At 34.1% G+C, this 20,637-nt stretch overlaps 1 pseudogene; it reads left to right on the forward strand.

Annotated features, from left to right (window-relative positions):
* Positions 1 to 12,436: 12,436 nt before the first annotated feature.
* On the forward strand, positions 12,437 to 13,208 carry LOC102995194 (coiled-coil domain-containing protein 70-like; annotated as a pseudogene).
* Positions 13,209 to 20,637: the final 7,429 nt, after the last annotated feature.

The raw sequence follows: 20,637 nt of genomic DNA on the forward strand, positions 1-20,637 counted from the left end.
ATGTAATACGTGAAGTCATTCACATTCTACTCTCCATGTTGTAGTGTGACAACTGTAGGAAAACAGTTTTTAAAAATTGCTAACATGATAGCCAGACACAGTAAGAATAACAATTGAAAAGGTTAGGTCACCGTAAAATGTCCAAATCACATTATAACCTCGCAATTTCACTTCCAAATTATTTTTATCTAGTGGGGTGGAAATAGAGATTCAAACTGCATAACATTTTATCCATCATCATTGATGTGCTAGGGAGAAGGCTTAAGTAACTTAATTTTTCTCAGGAAACCTGATGTTGGTATTTGGCAGCTTCTAATCTGGCTGGGTTCCCTGACATGAATTGCAGATTCTCTGGGCTCCTTTTGAGAGGAGTTTGAGGAGGATGAAAGCAGATGCAGACAAATGCTGATGGAGCCCAGAAGCCAAATAGCGTGAGGCTCCTCACTACAACAGGAGTAAATTTGGCAACCTCATGCTGTTTTAAGGAAGAAAGGTAATTTTCTGTAAAGTAATTAGGTATTCAATTAACTCAAACAAACCATTACAGTGATTGTATTTTGTTTTTATAATTTTAGAAATGTTCTTTGAACGTAAGTTAAAATTAAGTCATTGTTTTTAGTTATTATTTTGATTGTTGTTTTTGTTTTATTTTGTTTTCTAAGGCAATACTGGAAATTTAAAGTTGAAAGCAATACTTAAATTGGAATGTATCCTAATTGATGTCCACAGTTGAGGTTAACCTTGATCTTTTCAAACAAATATAACAAAATAAAAGGCTGTTGTTGCCTGATCTGGCAACTTTAAATCTTATTTCCAATTTTCCTGATTTTCTGGCTATTGCCCTAAGCTTCTTAGGTTTCCATTATTTATCTTTAACCCCTTACTGTTACAGAACTGGAGGCTTTCATTCCTCTTCTTGCACCATATTCTTCCATCAACAGTTTTCCCCAATGGTAGGTTTCTATTCACTTGTTACTTCTTGGGGATGAGGAGGAACATTTCTTTTTCACATCCACTGGAATTTTCTCAATTCGTGTACTTTATGACCTCTCTACACCACTTTATTCATTCCCCGTTGGGCAAGTGAGTGATCTATCTCAAATTTGTACAGATAATCACCACTCTTATTACCCACAGAAAGTACTTATTATTAATCGATTTCCTGAAAAGTTCATATTTTCCAAGAACCTGTCCCTCCTTGGGACATTTGCAGATTTGAGCCCTTACTTTTCAGAGACCTTAAACTTTGATATACCCTTTATCTATTCTAAAATATAAAACAAAAAAGTCATTTAAGGAAGTGATTAAGGCTACCCATATGTATAGGATGTATGGCACTGGGCCTTGGATTTCAGTTTGTGAGCAAAGTATTTTAAACCTAAGTGATGCTATCCAGGTGATATTTTTACAGAGGAGCATTTGGCTTTTTATTCCTGAGACTGTGCAAGATGTTCAAGCCAGTTCTGTGGTGATTGCAAGGACTTGAGCAAAGACAACACCTTAAGGAAAAATGCCTAGGCATCAGAAGAAATGCTGGACCTCCCTAGGCTTGGCAAAGTCCCTGGGATCTCAGAAAAAAGCTCAAAAGGGACCACTTCAGATGCTGCAGTACTCTGCAAGACAGAACTCATGGGGCTTAATAGTCAGCAGAACCCCATGACTGAGGTCTGATAAGTAAAGCCTGGCTGCTGGGAGGTTAGCAAGCAAAAGGCGTGAAGATCTCAAGGCTACCTTCTGCAAAGGCTAGATTACTTATGATCCTTGCAAGCTAACAACTGTTCTTTTCGTTGATGCAGGTGACTTCAGCATGCATGTTTGCATTGCTTACTTCAAAATTTCAGCATTTCATAAGTAGGCATGGATGAAGCACAGGTTCAGTTTTAGGCAAAATATCACCTTACCTCTTTAAAATTCTTTTAGAAACTGTTATAGAGTATTTGCTGCTTTTATATTATTTGTCAGCTGAATTTTGTGTGTACTTTACTACACTAGAGAAGTTCTAGCTTTGAATTGTTAATATCAAGCTTGTATGAGTAAAAATAGATTAGCAGCCCCCAATATTTTTTATATTGCTGGTCAAGGAGAAAACCACAAACAGGGTATACCCTGCACATTCCAGGTAGTGCAAAAACCATATAGAGTCAAGTTGATTCTGAACTGGTTAACTTCATATAAGAAACTGAGAAGGCAGGATCAAGATGACAGAGAAGGAAGTTCCTGAGCTCATGTCCTCCCACAGACACATGCAAATTACAGCTACATATGAAACAACTCTTTCTGAGGACAAACTGAAGACCAGCAAAACAGCTCTTCTACAATTAAGGATATAAAGGGAAAAACGTCGAGATGGGCAAGTGAGGCAGAGATGCAATTTTGTCAGGATTCACACCCCTAGTGTGGCGACCTATAAATGGGAGGGAATGTCATAAACTTGGAGGTCTCCCCTAAGAAACGAGGGGTTTAAACCTCATACTGGACACTCAAGCCATGGGATTGAGCCCCAGAAAAATGAAACTCCATACTTTGCTTTGAAAACCAGTGGAATTTATGACCAGGAAAGCCTAAGGACTGCTGGAAACCAAGACTCTGCTCATAAAAGGTTCACACACTAACGCACTCACTCAGTCTCAAGACAGAGGCAGTAGAATAAAAAGCACCTGACACTCTAGCTGGACTGCCAAGACTGCCTCAGCAGCTCCCCGGCCCAGGCCCAGATCCAGTTCCAGCTATTGCAGCAAGGTCACCACCAAAGCCACTGGGTGCAGACAGTCTGCATAGGGATGCTGCAACACAAGGCCATGCCTTTAAGACCAGGAGAAGTAACTGTTTTGCCTAAGTAACAGAAACAAATACAGAATGTCAAACAAAATAAGACAAAGGAAATGGTTTCAAATGAAAGAAAAAGATACCCCCCCAAAAAAATCCCTAATGAAATGGTGATAAGTTATTTACCTGATAAAGACTTCAAAGTGACAGTCACATAGAATTTCACAGAATTTGGTAGAAGAATGGTGGAACACAGTAAGAACTACAGCTAAGAGTTAGAAAATATAATATTTTTTAAAATGAGATGCAAAGAATACAATAACTAAAATAAAAAGTTCACTCTAAGGAATCTAAAGTAGATTATATAATACAAAACAATGCATATGCAATCTTGGAAATAGAATAGTGGAAATCACCCAATCAGAATGCAAAAAGAGGAAATAATTTTAAAAAGTGAGGACCACTTAAGGGATTTCTGGGACTACATCAGACATATTAACATTTACATTATAGGGGGTCCCACAAGGAGAAGAGAAAGAGAAAAGGGCAGAAAATGTATTTGAATAAATAATAGCTGAAAACTTCCCTATCCTGGGGAAGGAAACAGATTTTCAAGTCCAGGAAGCCCAGAAAGTTCCAAACAAAATTTACTCAAAGAGATCCACATCAATATTTATCATAATTAAAATGGAAAAATTAGAGATAAAGAGAGAATTTTAAAGGCAGCAAGAGAAAATCAAGTCACACACAAGGGAATCCTCATAAGGTCATCAGGTGATTTTTCAGCAGAAACTTTGCAGGCCAGAAGGAAGTGGCATGACATATTTAAAGTGCTAAAAACAACAGCAACAACAACAACAACTAAGTATACTCTACCCAGTAAAGTTCTTATTCAGAATCGAAGAAGAAGTAACAGGTTTCCCAGACAAGAAAAATATAAAATATTTTTAGTCATTAGTTCACCATGACTAAACCAGCTTTCCAAGAAATGTTAAATGGTCGGCTTTAAGCAAAGAAGAAAATACCATAACCCATAATAAAAATACAAGTACTGAAATAAAAATATAAAAGAAAATATTTCACTGGTAAAGGCAAATATATAGTAAAGACAGTGTATCAAACATTTAAAAAGCTAGTATGAAGGTTAAAGAAAAAAACACATAAAATCAACTAGAACCACAATAATTAGTTAAGGAATACAAAAAATAAAAAGATGTAAAATATCACATCAAAAACATAAAACATGGGAGAGGGAATAAAGAGAAAGTAGTCCAAGCATAACACTAAAGAAAACCATCAAACCACAAGAGAAGAGACTAAAAGAAGAAGAAAGGAATAGTGAAGAATTACACAAACAACCAGAAAACAAGTAACAAAATGGCAATAAGCACATACTTCTCAATAATTACTTTAAATGTCAATGGAGTAAATTCTCCAGTCAAAAGGCATACAGTGGCTGAATGCACAAAAAACAAGACCCATCTACAAGCCACCTACAAGGCATTCACTTCAGGGCTAAAGACACACACAGACTGAAAGTGAAATGATAGAAAAAGATATTCCATGCAAATAGAAATGAAAAGAAATCTGGGGTAGCAATACTCATATCAGACAAAATAAACTTTGAAACAAAGACTACAACAAAAGACAAAGAAGGGCATTACCTAATGATAAAGAGGTCAATCCAAGAAGAGATTGTAACTTTCACAAATGTTAAGGCACCCAACATAGGAGCACTTAAACATATATAGCAAAAATTAACAGATGTAAAAGAAGAAATAAACAGCAATGCAATAACAGTAGGGACTTTAAAAATCCACTTGCATAATGGATAGATCATCCAGAAAGAAAATCAATAAGGAAACTTTGGTCTTTAATGACACATTAGAGCAGATATATCTAATAGATACCATCAGAAACTTTCATCCCCAAACAGCAGAATACACATTTTCTTTAAGTGCACTTATTACATTCTGCAGGACTGATCACATGCTAGACCACAAAAAAAGTTTCAATAAATTTAAGAAGATTGAAATCATATCAAGCATCTTTTACAACACAATGGTATGAAACTAGAAATCAATTCCAGAAAGATAACTGGAAAAAACACAAACACATGGAGACTAAACAACATGTTACTAAGCAACCAATGGGTCAATGAAGAAATCAAAGAGAAACAAAACAAAACAAAACAAAAAAAACCCTTGAGACTAAAATGGAAACACAATGTTCCAAAATCTATGGGATATTGGGAAACCTTTCTAAGATGGAAGTTTGTAGTGATACAGACTTACCTCAAGAAACAAGAAAAATCTCAAATAGACAACCTAAATTTACTTGTAAGGAATTAGAAATAGAAGAGCAATCAAAGCCCAAAGTTAACAGAAAGAAATGATTAACATCAGAACAGAAATAAAATAGAAACTAAAGTACAACAGAAAAGGTTAATGAAACTAACAGTTGATTCTTTGGAAAGATAAACAGAATGACAAACCTTTATCCAGACTTACTAAAAACAAAAAAAAAAAAAAAAGGAAAAAAAAAAGAGAGAGAGGGTCCAAATGAAAGAAGAGATTTTATAACCAATAGCAAGCAAACATAAGAGACTGCTATGACTAGTTATATATCAACAACTTCTACAACCTAGAAGAAATGAATAATGCCCTAGAAATATACAATCATCCAAGGCTGAATTAGGAAGAAATAGAATATCTGAGCAGACAAGTTATTAATAATGAAATTGAATCAGTAATCAAAAAAATGCCAACAAAGTAGAGGGCCAGAGAGTTTTAGAGGGAAATTTTACCAAACATTAAAAGAAGAGTTAATACATAGCATCCTCAAACTAGTTGAAGAAAATGAAGACGTTTCATTCTATGAAGGAAACATTATCCTGATACCAAAACCAGAGAAAAACACTACAAAAAAAGAAAAACACAGGCCAATAATCTTGAAGAATATAAAAACAAAAATCCACAACAAAAATATTAGCAAACCAAATTCAAAAAAATAAAAAGTGGAACTACCATATGATCTAGCAATTCTACTCTGGGTTTTATCCAAAGAAAACAAGAACACTAAATCAAAAAGACATATTCACCCCCATGTTCGTAGCAGCATTATTTACAATAGCCAAGGAGGCAAACTAATTGCCCATCAATAGATGAATGGGTTAAGAAAATATGGTATAAATATACAACAGAATACTACTCAGCCATAATAAAAAGAAAAAAAAATCTTGCCATTTCGACAACATGGATGGACCCGGAGAGTATTCTGCTAAGCTAAATAAGTCAGACCAAGAAAGACAAATACTAAATGTTTTCACTTATATATGGAATCTGAAAACAAAGCAAACAAACAAATACAACAAAACAGAAACAGACTCCTAGATACAGAGAAAAAACTAGTGGTTGTCACAGTGGAGGAGAGTAGGGGGATGGGGAAAATATGTGAAGGGGATTTAGAAGTACAAACTACCACTTACAAAATAAATACACCTCTGGGCTGTAATGCACCTCACAGGGAAAATATGCAATAATATTGTGATAACTTTGTATGGTGTCTAATATATAAAAATATGGAATCACTATGTTGTATACCTGAAACTGACATAGTATTGTAAGTCATCTGTACTTCAATCGAAAGAAGAAAGAAATTCTTCTATTTGAAAGAAGAATCAAATAGAAAGATCTTTCTATATGAAAGAAAGAAAGAAACAAACAAACAAACCTCCTTACGAGGCAGATTTCTTAAACAGTTTAATAAAAAGGAAGAGAAGAAACAGCCACTGTTGTGTATAATTGAAAATACCTACTCACAGGGGAATGTAATTTCTGGGTTCCTAGCTAGATCCCAAATGAATATAGAACTGGTTGTCAGAATCCAGGGACTCAAAAGATAAATAAAAATAAGGTTGTGCCAAACAGTAATGTAGGATGGTGAAAATCAACCTGTTGATGGTCAGTTTCTTCCTATGGATATAATTTCAAAGGTCAATTTTTTCAGAACTTAAACAGAGAAGAATGATTCTTTCATTAGTTTGCTCGACCTGCCGTAACAAAGTACCCCTAAGTGACTTAAACAAAAACATATTTTCTCACTGTTCTGGAGGCTAGAAGTTTAAGATTAAGGTGTCAGCAGGATTAATTTCTTCTGATACTTGGGGATGGCCGTCTTTTCCTTTTGTCCTTAGATGGCCTTCCCTCTGTGCCTGTATCCAAACTTCCTCTTCTTACAAGGACACCAGTTATATTGGATTAGGGCCCACCCTAATGACTTCATTTTAATTTATAATAGTTACTTATTTATAGACTTTATCTCCAAATACGTTCACATTCTGAATTACTGGAGTTTAGGATTTCAACATATGAATTTGGGGGGATACAACTCAGAGCATAATGATACTATTGGGAATGGTATGTCAGAAATCTCAATAATACCATATTAGTCATGCTTGATTCCTGCCTGTCTTTTGCTTTCCTTGTGATATTTTCCCAATCTCAGGAGCTCAAATAACTTGTGGAATATAATATTTAAGATTTAAGTTATAACTTCACCCTTCATACCCAAGTCTCTCTGGATTTGTGGTCCTGACATTCCTGTGGCTGCTCCCTCCTCAAAAGTCCTGATTTTACTTTGGATAAGAGTCATTTAGGCTGATTTAGAGCAGAGACAGCTCATTCTCTAAAAGGAATTTTAAGGTCATAGAACTGGAAAGTGACAAGAGCCAGAGCCAGACTACACTAGTTTAAATGTTAAGACATTTAATTCTAGAATACTGACTTTGTAAACACCACAATTTTTTATGTGGTGTTTTATTTTTTATAAAATGTTTTATGAAATCAATATATGTCAAGCCTTCAACAAAAAAGCACAGAAAATAAATCATGTTTTTTTTTTTTTTTTTTTTTTGGGTGGTATGAGGGCCTTCCTCTGTTGTGGCCTCTCCCGTTGCGGAGCACAGGCTCCGGACGCGCAGGCTCAGCGGCCATGGCTCACGGGCCCAGCCGCTCCGCGGCATGTGGGATCTTCCCAGACCGGGGCGCGAACCCGGTTCCCCTGCATCGGCAGGCGGACGCGCAACCACTGCGCCACCAGGGAAGCCCCAATAAATCATGTTAACTACAAAATGGTGTTAGGTGACTCCTGACTAGCTGCAAGAAGTTTCCTGCGGATGTGATTTTGAATCTTTACTATATTAGCTCTACCCAATAATCTGCAATTATATGGGCACTATTCTTACATTACTAAATAGAACATGGCACTAGTCAACAAGTTAAAAGAAATTAAAAGTCTGAAACCAGATTATTCATCTACAAATCAATAAATAGATAATTAGAAAAAAAGCTTAGAAAGCTTGAAAACTTTCCATTCTAAAATGATGTTATTAAAGACATCTGTTTTCCTTTAATCAAGTCTTTATCTTCTAATATTACTAATAAATAAACAGTCAAGGAGTCAATTTCATTGTTTCCCTTTCTTCTATTTAATTTTTTTGAATGATAATCAAAGGCAAGACTGACTTGAAGTTTATGATTTATTTGAAGAGATCAGAAATAACGTATTTGACCAAGAATTTTAGAAAATCCTGAAACAGCACATTTTGTGAAAGGAGAAACAATGCCAGTGATATTTGATACAGATGTAAAGACATGTTAGAAAGTTCTTTTCACTATAAGTAAAATTTAAAAGATAATAATAATAATGACGATGATGATGGTGGTGGTGGTGACTCACACTTATCATGGGCCACACAAACTTCCAAATTCCTTACATGTAGTTCAATTCATTGTATCCACATATGAAAATAATCAGGTATTCTTCATTACACAGTTGACGAAATGAAGAGAGAAAAAGTTACCTTGCCCAAGATAACACTGCTATTAAGTGGTAGACTTCTATAAAAACATCAGACACAAACATACATCAATGTATGTGTGAACATTTTCTCCTGTTGCTTTTTACATTAATATTTTGAGCAAATCATACATACATAAAAGCACACAAATCATGTGGGTAGCTCTATGAAATAACAAACAATAAACAAACTCTAGGAATACGCATCTAGAAGTAAAAATTGAACACTGCTAGCATGCCATCATTAGCACATCCCTACCTCTAAGAAATTCTCTTTACTTTGACTTGTAATATCATACATTATCACATGATTTTGCATTTTTTAAATAGAATCATGCTAGATGTATTGTTTATTTCACTGGACTCTGTTGTTTGTGAGATTTCTCAGTTTTATCCCATGTAGCAAGAGTCCGTGAATTTGTACATCTGTTTCTGAGCTTCCTATTCTGTCCCATTGGTTTACTTATCTATCCTTGAATTCACACAATGCTTTTTGATTTACTATAGCTTCTTAGAAAGTTGATCTTTTTTTTTTTTTTTTTTTTTTTTTTTTTTTTTTTTGTGGTATGCGGGCCTCTCACTGCTGTGGCCTCTCCCATTGCGGAGCACAGGCTCCGGACGCACAGGCCCAGCGGCCATGGCCCACGGGCCCAGCTGTTCCGTGGCATGTGGGATCTTCCCGGACCGGGACACGAACCCGCGTCCCCTTCATTGGCAGGCGGATTCTCAACCACTGTGCCACCAGGGAAGCCCTGATCTTCTTTTTAACATTGTCATTGCTTTTCCTGCCTGGCATTTCAATAGAAATATGAGAATCAACTTTTCATTTTACACACACAGGCTTTTACAAACTGCTGGGATTATTTTTCCAGAGAATTCATTGAATATATAAATCAATTTGACGAAACTTAACATCTTTCCAATATTGAACCTTCTAATCATAAACATGGTCTACCTCTTCCTGTTATTTGTAGCTCAGTAATTTCTCTCAATAATGTTTATATTTTTCTATATAGAGGTCTTGCATAAATTCATTTCTAGATGCTTTTGCTGCCAATGTAAATAATATATATTTATAAAATTCGTTTTCCAATCATTAGATGAACATATGTAAATAAAGTTGATTTTAGATTGACCTTATATCCAATAAGGTTACTAAATCATATTCAATTTTAATAGGTTAGCTGTAGTTTAACTATTTTATTATAATAATTTAACATTTTCTCAGAAGCGTTTGAAATATTACTTGCAAATCCTGAGATCCTTATTGTTTTCTAATCCTTACATACTTTCTTATCTTGTAATAGTAAAAATTCCAGGACAAAAAAGAATGAAAGTGATGATAGTGGGCATCTTTATATACTTGTGATCTATTTTTATTTTATCATCTGGTATGTTTATGCAGGTTTTTCTTAATACTCATAATTGAATTAAAGAAATTCTTTTCTGCTCTTACTGTGCTAAAAAATTGTTGGTGATGGTATTGTTAGTTTGGTTTTGGTTTTAATGATGAAAGTGTGTTGATTTTTGTTTTATAAAATGCTTTCTCTGAATCTTCTGAAATTGCTTTTCTCATCTTGGCAGGAGATGAAAGTTTTCTCCTTTGTTCTTAACAGAACAAATTAATGTAGTGAATTACATTAATTGATTTCCCAATGTTAACTCAATCTTGTGCTCATGAATTAAACTCAGTTTGGTTAAATGGATGACACATTATGCATTTTATGTATTGTTGTACTTGGTGTACTAACCTTTTGTTTAAGATTTTTGCATCTGTGTTTATGAGATACTTCAGACTATAGTTTTTCTTTCTTGTAATATCCTTGCCAGGGTTTTATGTAAAGTAATGTGGTCTCAAAACAACAAGTTCTTTTTTTTTCTCTCATCTGAAAGAGTTCATAGAAATATTAATATTCTTTCTTTCTTAAATATTTAAAAGAATCCATAGATGAAACCATATGGGCCTGTAGATTGAGGGAAAGTTTTAAATTATAAATTCAATTTATTCAATAGATCAAGGGCAACAGAGACTTTCTTCTTGCTTCCCAGTTTGTCGTTAAGTCTCAAGAATTACAGCATTCTAACACAGAATGTTCCAATGTCTCTGGAACTCTTTCTGAATCTTCAGCTACCATGGTAGCAGTAGTAAAACAGCTAGACTAGAAACACTAGTATAAAGAAGAAGCCAGTACATAGTTACATAAAATACTTTCTCAATTCAATTTAGATGAAGCTGATCAAATGGATATTTCACTCTCATAAAGTTAAAAGCAAAGAAATTGAAAATTTTCACATAGATCCTCTTAATTTTACATTAACTCTCATTCCATGCCATTATTTTTTTTTTACTATTTTATTAAGTTAGAGAGTTATGAATGTGTGAGAAAAATACTTCTGCAATCTTATTAAACAGATATAATGTAAATAGCTGGTAAGAAATCTGGCACAGTGAATAAACTGGCAAATCATTATGAAGGTGAGTGGTTTGGGATTATACATACTATTATATATTCTATTTTCAAGTTTATACCTTAAGCCAATTATAAATTTATAAGTATAAATAGTTAAAACATTGTGAAATGTATGTAATATACTAATATAAATGTTTTAATATTTCACCAAAAGTTTACATTTTAAGAAATTATAAAAATACTCTTTTGCTTTATATTCTAACAGTGGACATATATTGGATAATCTAAAAATTTACATTAGATAGGATTACTGGAATTAAAATGTGTCCAGTGCTATTTCCTTAGTATAATTTACAAATTTACCTAATACTGATTATTGAGTATATTATTGTTTCAGTGATCTTAAAATCATTTAAAGTATTTTCACCTTTAATTGTACAGTGTTTACCAGTAATTGTTAATTCCTAGGTTATGATAATTAGAAGTTATTTTGCTTATAACAAAAATCAATCTTATAAATTAATTTTAAAAATTTAGGTGAAAGCAAGGACTAAATACATATTCATTAATAGTGTAGACAGGTGTCAAATATGACCTTACTTTTTAAATTATATTTTTTTCTTAAAAAACATACCAAAAACCAGACAAACACTATGTATAGCACCCATTATATCATTAGAGTCATCACCATATGACATCACTATTGATGACATAAAATCTTGACAAGTTGTTTTCTAGTACTAAGAGGAATCAGGCTTGCAGGGAATTCAGAGACCACAGAAATGTAAGTGTGTGAATATTTGTTTAAATTTGTAATACCACTACTAAATGCCTAGGTAAATATGGTAAAAATTATAGTGTATAACTTCTTTAAAAATATTTTCTAGTTCTTACAAAGCAGACATTTTTTAAAAATAGATGGTATTTTTCCACACCAATAGCAGGTGATTTAATTAAGATAATGAGTATATTAGTGAAAGATTAATAGTTGATTATACATAGTTTAGCTCAGAGTTTAGCTTAGTTTAACACAGATAACAATTCAACACATTAACTTTTATCTGGCATCTAGATTCAATATGTAATCTAGAATTATTATTGTGTAATTTTTGTGTGTTGAGATTTAAACGTATTCAGTTTTTTTATATCAACCTAATAGTTAATTTGCTGACTTCTCTTCATAAATTCACTTTTTTATTTCCTGCAGTGAGCCTGGCTGAGCCTTGTTACATCCCTGCTGGGTTTACTATTTGTGCAAGTCAACCAACAGCCAATTCTATACAAACACATTCTCAACAAATCTAGGACCTTTTTTGTTCCAAATATCATTAGTTCACCTTTGGTTGAACCCAGCGCACTGGGAGTTTATATACTCTTCTCAGATAAAACACTAAGAAACAATGGTTGTCTCTGAATTTAAAAGACGGAAGACACTGCATTTGTTTTCCTCTCTTTTCTCTTGTACCCAAGATCAAAACAAGCTCAAACATGGATCTCAGGAGGTGGGGAAAAATCTTCAGAGAGAAAATAAGGTGTCCAGGGCTGAGAACAAGGCTCTCAGAAAAGAAAACAAGTCCCTCTGGGGAAAAAACAAAGCCCTTCGAGGAGAAAACAAAGGTTTCCGAATGGACAGTCAGTTAATCCAGGGGGAGAACCAGTCCCTGAGACAGCAAAACCAGCTGCTGTGTAAGTTTAAAAGTGTGATTTTAGAAAACCAAAAACCACCTGGGGAAAAAAGTCAATGCCTTGAACAGAGAAAGGTCTTACTAACAACAGAATTGAGCCCTGGACGTTCAGATCAAGGCTCTCAGGGAACAGGAGAAAACCTTCCAGAACAAGGCGAAAGCCCTTCAAGAAGAAATAAGTTCTCTACATGAGGAGATCAATGCCCTACAGCATCAGGAGTGTGCGATCAGGATGGAGCAACAGGCCCTGAGGGAAGAAGGACTTGCACTGGAGATGGAAGAACAAGCTCTGTGGAAGGAGGAACAGGCCCCTCATGAAGAGAACAAGGCTCTGAGAGAGGAGAACAGTGTTTTTCAAGAGGAGGAAAAGGCCCTTCTGGAAGAGGTGAAGGTCCTGGAGGAGTAGAACAAGATTCTTCAGGAGAAAGGCAGAAAACATCCTGGCTGTAAAAATACACAATTAAAAAATAAAGCAGGAGAAGTGTGACTTGAAGATGTAACCAGCAAACCATGAGTATCATTGACATTCCAGAAAAAAAAAAAATTCAAACTTTTGAAGGTGAAATACTAGTAGTGGGGTTGGAGTAGAAAGCTTGGAAATGTACAGGATCTGGTCCTGGAAACCAAATAAAGTCCTGAAAAGTTGGAAAATAAAAAAAGTGTCTTTAGGTTTACTTAAATGGTACAGAACTATTGGTGGTAAATATTATTTTAGCATGGAAAAGATGCATTGCTCAAAATGTGACACTGAATGGACCAGCTAGGTTTGCCCTTTAGTTTCAGAGACATTGGGTGAATATTGTAAGAAATCAACATCACAAAGGAAAACTTGTCTTAAAACTTACTCTTAGAATTATGAAAAATATAGTGAAATATAAAACTTTGCATCCTTCATATGTATTGTGAAAAAAATGTTTTGTAGAAGAATATTCTGCTTTATGCTTATTCCAATAATCTAATTGAGGAGGCCAATAAAATACTGAGAAGAATTTTTAAAATATGTGAGTGTTCACAGACTTCCCACTGTCTATTTTTTCTCTCAGTTATTTTCTTCCTTTTGCTTGCTGGGAGGGTGCCATGCTCTCTAATAAATGTATTAATGAGAGAAAAGGGAGTGAGAGGACAAAGTTCCCTAAATTCATAACAGGGCTTGTGGAGTTTGGAATGTGAATCTTTGGGATGGTCCCTGTTCAGTGGAAATTGGGGAAGGAAGAAATGGATTTTTCAGATGTATTAATGTTGACAAGTGATCTAATTGAATGCTGTTTTTAAAAAGTGATTCTGCAAAAACTAAGTCACATGGACTTATGGATTTATTAGAGTACATAGATACTTGCAGAACACTAGGTTACAAACTGCTAGAGGCCTGTTGCTCTACCTTATTTTCCATCATTGTAGATTTTGAGCATTTAATACAGTATAAACATTTAATGGATTTTATTGAAGTCATAGCTCATTTTGATTCTTGTCTAGTGTTATGTAATAGGAATATAAGCAAAGTATAGGAAGAAAAGACTTTCCTTTTCCCTAGATACCGCCACTTCTGCAAAAAGTCAACTTACGCTTATTAAACACCTTTAATTAGCATTCTCCTAAGCAATACAGATACATTTAAATATAAAAAGTGAAACGAGACATGTCCCCTGATTTTAAGGATTCCACAACCCATGAAGAAAGATAAAGATTATTCCTTAAGAGAGGGTATCTATCTGCCTGATAAACAGATCACTAACCACTGTTCTTTGGAAATTATACAGCCACCATTTAAATAAAAAATTCAGCCTTGCAGAATATTAAAAAGCAAGGTTTGTAGACAGTGTTCAACGGACTTGTAGTCAATTGGGACAGGGAGGAAATGCAAAGCCTTTATCGTTGTTTTTATCTCAAAACATGTGGAAGAAACCTGCAGGAAGGAGAATATCCAGCTTGGTGTTCTAGAGATTTGTGGATATGCTGCTTTATTGTCTATACACGAATTCTGATTATGTTATTGTGCACTGAAAAGAGTCCTTACTCCGAAAACTCCCTACTATAGTGTTTAGGAAAAAAAAACTATTTTACTCTTTGGTGATGAGGTCAGGAAGGGCAGTGCCCATGGAGGGGTACAGTTTTCAGTGACCCTTCTCTGTGAGGAAGCTGTCATTATTGCCTCATAGTTCAATCAGCAGGAATTCAGGTTAAACTGAAGACACACTGATCAGAATTTCAGTCTCTCCTGTTTGAATTCGTATGCTAAGCTGAAGATTGGCACTGCTACAAAGAAATTTTGGTTCCTATTTATAGCACACTCTGCAAGTGAGAAATTATATAATTAAGGAATGGGTTAAAACAATTTATGTTGATATCACTCTTCATAATGTCTATGATCTTTCACCTTCACAGACTAATCAAAAATTGGATATATTTAAGTATACATTTAAAAGTTTTCATATTGTTAGATATCAATTGAAATTATATGTTAAACAGAGGAAACATTTTGAAAGAAAAAGATGGCGGCATTTTGATGCTCACAACGCAGGAAATTTATTGTATGTGAACTTTGTTTCTTTGTTCATTTCTAGGTCTTTCCTCATAGTTTCCAGAAAGGGTGGTCACCTAAAAGTCATCTGAAAGCCTAATGCTCCCACCAGGATTGCCCTTAATCCAACCCAGCAAAAAGTAATTAGTTGCAGCACAGAATAGTTGCATGGATGTTCCAAATATCTTCTTAGAGATGAGAGACTGTTTATCTTTAAGAGACTATCAAGTTTCAACCCATGTGCTAGACTCTATTTATTTAAGGGCACAAATCCCAGGCTCCCAGGCCCATCTTTCCCACTTTGATTTATATTCCATTATGTTCTATATATCCTCTAACATATCCCGATTCTACATCATTCCCCACACTCCTGAACATTTTATCAAACGTCCTATATCTTTAACCTCTTTTCTGAAAGTTCATTTTGTCTTCTTAACCCAGATAGACCTCAGTGATACTGTCCTCTTTAGTATAGTTCTCAGGTGAAGACTTTAGGCACCAGCAAAGATGGAGGAAGTGTAGGTGTCCTCATTTCTCACTGTACTTCCAAAACTTTTATCTTGTTTCCTCCTATAAAAGATTTAGTTTCAATGAAGCACGTGATATGAGATACCACTTTCAATCCTATGTAGTACTTCATATTCAGACTTCTTATTGGCTCTGGTTCGGATATTAAGACCTTTGGAATTTGGCTCATGGTACTCCTCCTGCTTTTACTCTTCTGTATAACCTCAAATTGCACATAGATGATTAGTCCAGAAATGTACCACTCAGTCCCTTGGATCTTCTTATCCACCAAAACAATTTCCCCCAAGTCATGTCAGTCTCCATTCCCATTATCGTGCCTTAACATCTTTGATTTGCAAATACGTTGATTCAGAAATCTGAACTGCCCAACTTTCTGAATATACTCTCTATACTCCTCTCTTATTTGCCTGTTTACCCAACTCATGTAGAAATCCAACTCATAACTCCATCTGCATTATTTCACTACTATTACCCCTCACATTCTCATTTCTCTTGCAGCATAGATTCCAGTTCATTACAATACCCTTGAGAATGCTCTTTACATTTTTTTAATACAAATTTATTGGAGTGTAAATGCTTCACAGTACTGTGTTAGTGTTTCTGTTGTACAAAAAAGTGAATCAGCCACATGCATACACATACATATATCCCCACATCCCCTCCCTCTTGAGCCTCTCTCCCACCCTCCCTATCCCACTCCTCTAGGTTTTCGCAAAGCACTGAGCTGACCTCCCTGTGCTATGCAGCTGCTTTCCACTAGCTCTTTTACATTTGGTAGTATGTATAAAGTCGATGCTACTCTCACTTAGCCCCAGCTTTCCCCTCCCTCCCCCCATTTCCTCAAGTCCATTCTCTATGTCTATGTCTACGTTATTCCTGCCCTGCCACTAGGTTCTTCAGTACCATTTTTTTGTTTGTTTGTTTTTTAGATTCCATATATATGTGTTAGCATACGGTATTTTTTAAACTCATTCTCCAGCGCACTGACGTGAAAAATTTCCAACGCAGATTCCCTATAACTTTGTGTCTTTTCCCAACTATACATTGTCTATTTCCTTGTGTTCCCGAGCACCTGAACATAGAGGTATTTCTATTATTAACAAAGAGGTAACACTATATACATAAAGTATCTAAATATTTACATATTTTAACTCACATCACCTTTGTAAACAACCTACTTACTCTCAGTATCCTAATTTTACAGATGAGGAAAGAGAAGCACAAGAAAATATTCCTGTTTCCAAGATATCATATAGGATTTTTCAGATATAAGATTTGAATTCATGTGGTCTGACTCCAGACTCTGTCCTCTCAGCCTCTACTGGATATTAGCACTATAAATCACCCAAATGCAAATGAAGACAACACTGCCCAGCAATCCTACCATTTTTCCTGCTTTCCAATGTAACAGATTTTAATGTCTCCTTTCTCCACTTCATTCCTTCCTATTAAAAGGAAAATAGATTTATCACAGGTTAATCCTTCCATATTTGCTTAGAATTTTACCTTGTGTTTTCCTCTGAAGGAATTTATTCTGATCTGCATTCTCTAACATTTAACATTCTCGAGTCTTTTGTCTTTTAGTCATTCTAGCAGATATGAAGCTGTATCTCATTGTGGCTTAAATTAATACAAATTAGTATTTCCTTGATGATTAATGAGGTTGAGCATATTTTCATGTGTATACTGGTTATTAACATATCTTTCCTTGTGAAGTATTTTTTTCAATTTTGTTTATTTTTTCTTGGTGGTTTTCTTATTGAATTTTAAAAGTTATTTATATATTCAAGACACAGGTCCTTTTAGAGTCATGAGTATTGCAAATATTTTGTCCCATTTATGGTTTGCCATTTGATTTTTTCAACAGTGATACATGAAGATGAGAAGGCTTTGAATATAAAGTCCAATTTATCTATTCTTTCATTTAATGGTATATTGTATTTACATCTATTGTCTCTTTAGCATTATGTGTTCTCATTTTGAGCCATATATTTTTGCCTAGAAATATGGGTTCATGGTAACACATTCAACCAGACTCTATTATAAAGTGTTTGCATGCATATGTATAAACTTTGTGACTATGATTCTCTGGCTAGTGTAGAGTGGAATACTAGGGAACACTAAAGTCTATGTACATATTATCTCATAGAGGAATTATTAATGAAAATATATCTTTTTAAGGAGAAATACTCAATAAACATTATTTCACAGAAAGGGAATCTGGAAATATTCCAGAGATAGTCCTCTAGAACTAAGTAATTGCTGTACCATTTAGCTGATATGATAAGCCCTCCAGTTCACTGTAGTCCCTGTAATATATCTAACTTAGTTCTGGCCCATGTCCACATATATAATTTTTATTATGAATCCCTGTAGGTCTTTTGATTGCCAGAAGAACTAAGAGAGTATATATATATATATATATATATAACTATATCATTTGAAGAAAGTGAAACAAGATATTCAAGGACTCAGGTGTGCTGGAGTCCACCCACAGAGGCTGCTCACAATTAGCTCAAAGACATGATTTCATACACCTCTTCCCAATGCTGCATTCATGGCATCACATTGGTATCTTGAACTATGTATACTCCAAATTAGAGCATTTTTTTTTTTTTTTTGGTAACACCGGTTGTTAAATATTTACCTAGCTACCACAGGTCAAGGTACCTGAAAGTTAAAACAATGAAATCTAGAAGTTTTATAATCATTTATATTTGTGTTCTAAATAAATTAGAAAATATTGTCCAACAAATTTCAGATATTCATAACATTATTTATCTTTCAAAGAAATTTCACAAGATATTAATGATCTGCAATTTGTTGGTCATGATTCACATTTTCAACAGAAAAAATAAAGGCATAATTGAAACAATGAACTAAGACATTTTCCTTCTAAAACACTATTATCATTATTTATTTTTATTAATATATATTGAAAATACATAATTAAGAATCATGTATTAATATTTCATTGTTCTTTAAAAATAGAATTATTATATGACTTTGTATATGGGGAATGAAAAGCATGAAAGTAACAGAAAAATTACACAAATTGAAGAACAAATTGAGAGTGGATAAGAAGTTATTTTATGCTCAGGATACTATACCTTATGTTAAGGGACTGTAAGAGATCAGACAGCAGTCCCAAGAAAATGGCTCTTTAGGGGTCTCCAAAGGGAAATCACAGCACAGTTAGGGATGCTAGGAAGATATTAGAGCTGTCTGAAATTATAGATTTTGTACCAAAGGAGCTGTGATAAACTAAATTACATTCATAGTGAAAAGTCAGAAAGATACAAAATTGGATCAACAAAGAAGAAAATATTTTATGGTTGTTTGCTAAATAAAAACAACACAAAACAATCATGATTCATATCATTTTGATATTTATATTGTTTTTTAAATTAAATAATGAGATAATAGTTTAGCTCCACCATATTAAAATAGGATATCTGGTATTATTCCTGATTCTGCTCCAACCTTTAATTTTTAAACTCTAAAATCCCTGAGTATATCTTTGAGGCAGTAACATTACATCAATATTGATGTATTTTTCACCTTCCCAAAATATCTAGAACCATTCAGTTTATAGAAACTATCACTGTTATCACTGCATAGGAAACAATGTAATGTCTCTGATAAAATTTGTCAAAACATTTCTGATTTAGGCTGATTAGAATATAAAACTAGAGATAAAATTTGAATCTGCAACACATGATGCCATAACAGATGAGACACAAAAAGACAAATTATTTCTATAAGCACTAGGAATTAAATTTCCAAAGTGTGATAGTTTGCAAAAAGTTTTATTTTGTCCCTGCTCCTGATGTTATACCAATTGTTCTTGTACACTGAATCTGGGGTAAACCACCTGACTTGATTTGGCTAAGGAGATGTGATCAGCTGACTCAAGCAGAACCTCAAGAAAGCACTTGCTTATTTCTACTTCTGTACTACTATTCCTACTACTGTCCACAGAGCATTCCTGGCCTAGTTTGCTTTAAGGTAAGAGACACGTTGAGCAGTCATCTATCGAAGGCCAACAGACATCTGACCATAGGCATGTGTATGAACCCATCCTAGACCAGAAAAACAATCCAGAAGAGCTAAGTCTAATTACTAACCCAGAGTCCTACAAGCCAAATAAGTGCTTATTCATTTTAGTCACTGATGCTGGGCTTGTTACACAGTATGATCGAGGCAATGAAGAGAATAAGCATCTGATAAACCACATTTTTTTCTTTCTTCTCTGTTATTTCATGATTTTTATTTGTTTGAAAATTCTGGTATTTAAAAATAAATTTAAAGTATTTTCCATTAAACAATGACATTTTATGTTCTGTTGTGTACATTTATAATAGTAATAAAATAAATTTACTTATAGACATAAATGAATTATTTTAAATAAATACATTTTATTAAATCATTAGCAAAATATTGTGGTTAACTGATAACTGCAGTGGTAACTAATATGGTTTAAAACATTATTGATAGGTTGTTAAATTTATATGAAAGAATAAACAATCATGTTATTAGTAAATAATGAAATTTCAAAAAATGTATATTAATTACTTTAAACTGAAGACAAGGTGATATGTATTAATAAATGCAAATAGTTTATAGCAAAAGCATAGAAAAATACATCTAAGTTATTCTGCTCTTTTCTATTCACCCTATGAAAAATACTGATAAATGTCATCTGAAAGATGATCTTCAAGCTCATTTAGCAGAAAACATGTGATAAAAGAAGTCAGTATAATTTTAGAAAAGTGGATTATTCCAGGCTAGCTTCATTTTTTTTTTTCTAGTGGAGGTAGTTATTAGCAGATCAGAGATAATCTATCCTCCTGTGGGTGGCTTCATGCTC

Source organism: Physeter macrocephalus, chromosome 13, assembly GCF_002837175.3.
Source record: "Physeter macrocephalus isolate SW-GA chromosome 13, ASM283717v5, whole genome shotgun sequence".
Taxonomy (NCBI): Eukaryota; Metazoa; Chordata; class Mammalia; order Artiodactyla; family Physeteridae; genus Physeter; species Physeter macrocephalus.